The sequence below is a fragment of the Theropithecus gelada genome, chromosome 15 (assembly GCF_003255815.1).
Source record: "Theropithecus gelada isolate Dixy chromosome 15, Tgel_1.0, whole genome shotgun sequence".
NCBI lineage: Eukaryota > Metazoa > Chordata > Mammalia > Primates > Cercopithecidae > Theropithecus > Theropithecus gelada.
The window spans coordinates 76642324-76646849 of NC_037683.1; positions in this window are offsets into that span (position 1 = coordinate 76642324).

The window sequence follows — 4526 nt, forward strand, 5'->3', positions numbered from 1 at the left end:
TCCAGAGAATCAGGCTGAGTTTTTTCACTAACTCCAGAAAGTTACATGCTGTATGATTCATTTATAAAACATTCACAAAATGACAAAATTTAAAAATGGAAAATCTCTTTTTCAAAATTTAAGGACTGGGTTAGGGAGCAAGTTGGAAGTTGGTATGACTTTAAGGAATCCTTATGGTGGTGGAACAGATTTATATCATGACTATTCAACTGTCAATATCCTCATTTTGATATATGCTGTAGTTTCATAGCTGTTACCTTTTGGCAAAACTGGAAAGGGTCTAGTAATTATTTATTATATTGGCATGTGTCAATCTGTAATTATCAAAAAATTTAAAATTTAATTTGTTAAAAATCAGAAACTTCAGTTTTAGAAGTTGTTAGGGATTGAATGTAAATTGTTTGCTGTTGTCAAGTCAGGCAAAACAGTGAGGAATTCACAGAAAATATGAAGTTGTTAGTAAGAAATTGGTCATGAAATTAAAAGAGTGGCAGATATGATCTCAAATCAAAATGAGTTTATCTAAGAACCTCTGACTGGATGAAATGGAGACTGGAAGATGGTACAGATAGAAGGCTATGAGCAACAGAATACAAAAAAGAGCTTCAGAACCTCAGAGACCATCAGCTACCCGGGATAAAGCCAGTGAGAGTGCTGTCTGAAATACTGATTCTAATCCAAAAGGATGAGAACAATGCCCAGCAAAGTTAATGCTAGAACAAGACAAACATGCTGCCCCAGAAATAAAAGGCAGCTTCCTAGATCGAGCCTGTCCCTGGCCCATATCCCTCATCTCTTCCTCTGCAAAGTTATAATTCAAGATGATATTTGGGTGGGGACACAGAACCAAACCATATCAGCAGTATTAAGTAAGTGCACCTTAAGTAGGTAGAAAGAGAACAAGCCAGAAGAAGGAAGAAAAAAAAATGAAGATTACAATGGAGCTAAATAAAACAGAAGATAGGCAAATTCCTTGAATCCCGGAGCAGCCAAGATGGCGGAACAGAAACAGCTCCACTCTGCAGCTCTTACCTAGAAGGATGAAAATGGAGAGTGAATTCTGCATTGTCAATTGAGGTACCAAGGTTCTCTCACTGGGACTGGCTAGGTAGTTGGTGCGACCCACAGAGGGTGAGAAAAAGCAGGGTAGAGTGAGGGCCCACCTAGGAGCTGCATGGGGCAAAGGGAACTCCCTCCCCCAGCCATCTGGGGCAGTGATGGATTGTGCTACCCTATCCTGAAAACCACACTTTTCCCATGGATCAATGCAACCTGCAGATCAGGAGGTCCCCTTGTGAGTCCATGCCACGAGGGCTTTGGGTCACAAGCACAAAGCTGTACACACTCATGATGGTGGCTGGGGTGGGTGGCCAGTAGAGCAGGCACTGAGACACAGGAATATGTGCATACTTCAGCTTTGGAAACTCCCGTGATGCAGGAGATCCATCCACTCCCATTGGAAGGGAGTGGAAGCCAGGGAGCCAAAAGGTCTTGCTCCCACAGAACCCCACAAGCTAAAACCTGCTGGCTTGGAATCCTCTCTGGCCAGCATGGCAGGCTAGAGACTGCCTAAAAAGACTGAGTTCTTGGGGGTGCTGCCATCACTGTGGCTCCAGTCCACAGTTTTCCCATGCCACTGGTGCCAACGAGACTCAGCAGTCTGAATTGGGAGGGACTCCCCAGAGCACAGCACAGCAGCTGGGTCAGTTTGTAGCCAGACTGCTTCTTTAAGTAGGATCCTGATCCACTCCTCCTCACCAGGCAGGGGCCCCCCTGTGGGAATCTCAGCATCCCAGTCAGTGGTTCATGGACAGAACTCTGATATCCCGGAGAGGAGCCCCTGGGAGGAGAAGTGGCTGTGGTATTGTGGATCAGCGATCTTAGTCTTTTCTGCCTGCTGGCTCTGAAGAGTAAGGGCAGCCCAGACGAGGGGGATTCCCACCAGTGCAGCACACCCACCCTGCCAAGGGGCAGTTAGATTGCTTATTTAAGTGGGTCCCTAATCCTGGTCATCTTTTCAAAGAACCAACTTTAGTTTTGTGAAACTTTTCTATTGTTTTGCTAGCCTCTATTTTTAAATTTTTTTGTCTGACTTTTGTTATTTCCTTCTTTCTGCTAAATTTGGGCTTACTTTGTTTTTCTAGTTCCTTGAAATACAATGTTAAGTTGTTGATTTGAGATCTTTTATGACATAGGTGCTTATTACTATAAACTTCTCTCTCAGCACTGTGTTTGCTGCATACCATAAATTTTGGTATGTTGTGTTTCCATTTTGGAGTTTTTGAGATGGAGTCTCACTCTGTCACCCAGGCTGGAGTGCAGTGATGCAATCTCAGCTCACTGCAACCTCCGCTTCCCAGGTTCAAGCGATTCTTCTGCCTCAACCTCCTGAGCTGCAGGGATTACAGGTGCCTGCCACCACACCTGACTAATTTTTTGTATTTTTAGTAGAGACAGGGTTTCACCATGTTGGCCAGGCTGGTCTTGAGCTCTTGGCCTCAAGTGATCCACTCGCCTCAGCCTCCCAAAATGCTGGAATTACAGGCATGAGCCACTGAGCAGCCTGTCTCGATATTTTTTAAATTCCCTTTACATTTCTTCTTTGACCTATTGGTAGTTAGGAACATGTTCTTTAATTTCCACATATTTGTGAGTTTTCAAAAATTCCTTTTATTGATTTCTACTTTCATCCCATTGTGGTCAGAAAAGATACTTGATATTATTTTATTATCCTAAATTTATTAGGACTTGCTTTGTAGCATAACATATGATCTATTCTGGTGAATGTTCTGTGTGCATTTTAGAAGAATGTGTATTCTGTTGCTGTTGGATGGAAAGTCCCATAAATATCTGATAGCTCCACTTGTTCTAAAGCATAGTTCAGGTCCCTTGATGAGTCTCTTGTAGGCAGTATATAGTTGAGTCTTGTTTTTTTAATCCATTCAGCCCTGTTTTTTTAATCAAATAACATAATCCATTTACATTCAAAGTAGTTATTGATGGGTTAGAATTTACTACTGCCATTTTGCTAATTGTTTAGTGGTTATTTTGTAGATTCTTTGTTCTTTTCTTTTTCTCTTGCTCTCTTTGTGGTTAGATGATTTCCTGTAGTGGTATGCTTTGATTTCTTTTTTTTTTTTTATCTTTTATATATCTACTATAGGTTTTGCCTTGTGGGCTTACATTTTTTACGTTTTGCCACTATAGTGGGCTTACATTCATCTCAGTATGATTAATATTTTCCTTTCTCAAAAACTTTACCTGATAAAGTTCTGACTAGGACTCATGGCCCACTATAGTTCGGACATAAGTTGTTTTTCAAGGAAGGTGATTAAATTTTACTAATCTATATTATATCAACCATTTAAAAAATCCAATGGGCAGTTAATATAACAGCATTCATGGATGCCACTGGGAAGCAAGGAAAAGATGGGGAAATGGAAAATGAAGAAAAAGAGTCAGAAGACAGAAAAGAAAGGGAGAAAAAAATAAAATTGTGTAGGGAAATGGTAAGATCACTGATAAGCTGGCACCTGTAGCTTCAGCATCCTGAAGCTTATTCCTGAGACAGCCCCCGAATGCCCTCTTGTGGCCGATAGTACATCCTTCCACGCCAACACACTAATAACGCAGAACTTCATTTAAAATGATAAAGCTACCTGTGCCGATTGTGCTTCGCTTCCATGCCCCTTCCCTACTGAGCAAAATTATCTCACCTAAATGAGCATTTCATGCCGCATGCTGTTATTCTTACAAGGCAAATCCTCTAGGGGTCCCTGTCACAAGTTAATTTGGTAACAGACAATCCTCTACGTTCTCTAACCGAAAGAACCAGATTTCTATCCCAGGTACCTCAAGACAGCATCCCTACTTCTTTTTTCCGGAGATTGAGGCTAAGGCCTATGCCTCCCTGTGAACCAGTAGGATTTTTCTGAAGAAGCTTTGAACCTGACTAAATGCACATGCCCATATGCAACACACAAACGTTTCACCACATATTTGATTGCCAGCTAAATGCTAGCCCCCGGGGTACAGTGGAAAGCAAGAACAGACGCAGGCCCTGCCTTCATGAAGCGGGGGTCTCAGGAAAGAGGTCACACGCCCACAAATGGAAACAGGTCGATTAACACCGTGAAAGAGATGAGAGGGGGGTTTCTGTGAGGGAGACGAAGCTTCATTAACAACCCGGCAAACAAGAACGGGAAACGCAATCCAGGTGGAGGGAGCAACACCTTTTAACGTACGTTATCAGGTCACAGGGGTTCTATGCTCTCTCGCTTGGTGAGGAATCTCCCATTGGGGAACGAAAGAAAAATGAATCAAACCGGAGGGTGGCGGGGTAGTGAGGGGATTTTGGCTTTCATTTTAGGAGCCAGGGCCTGCTACCTTCGACCACCTGAGACCCCTGGGAGGGCGGGAAAGCCTCGGCGCCGCCAGCGCGCGCCTTCCCTTGACGTTCTCGCGAGGCCCCCACGCGCTCGGAATTCCGCAAGGTTTGTGCGCGCGGCTCGGCCTGGCGCAGGCGC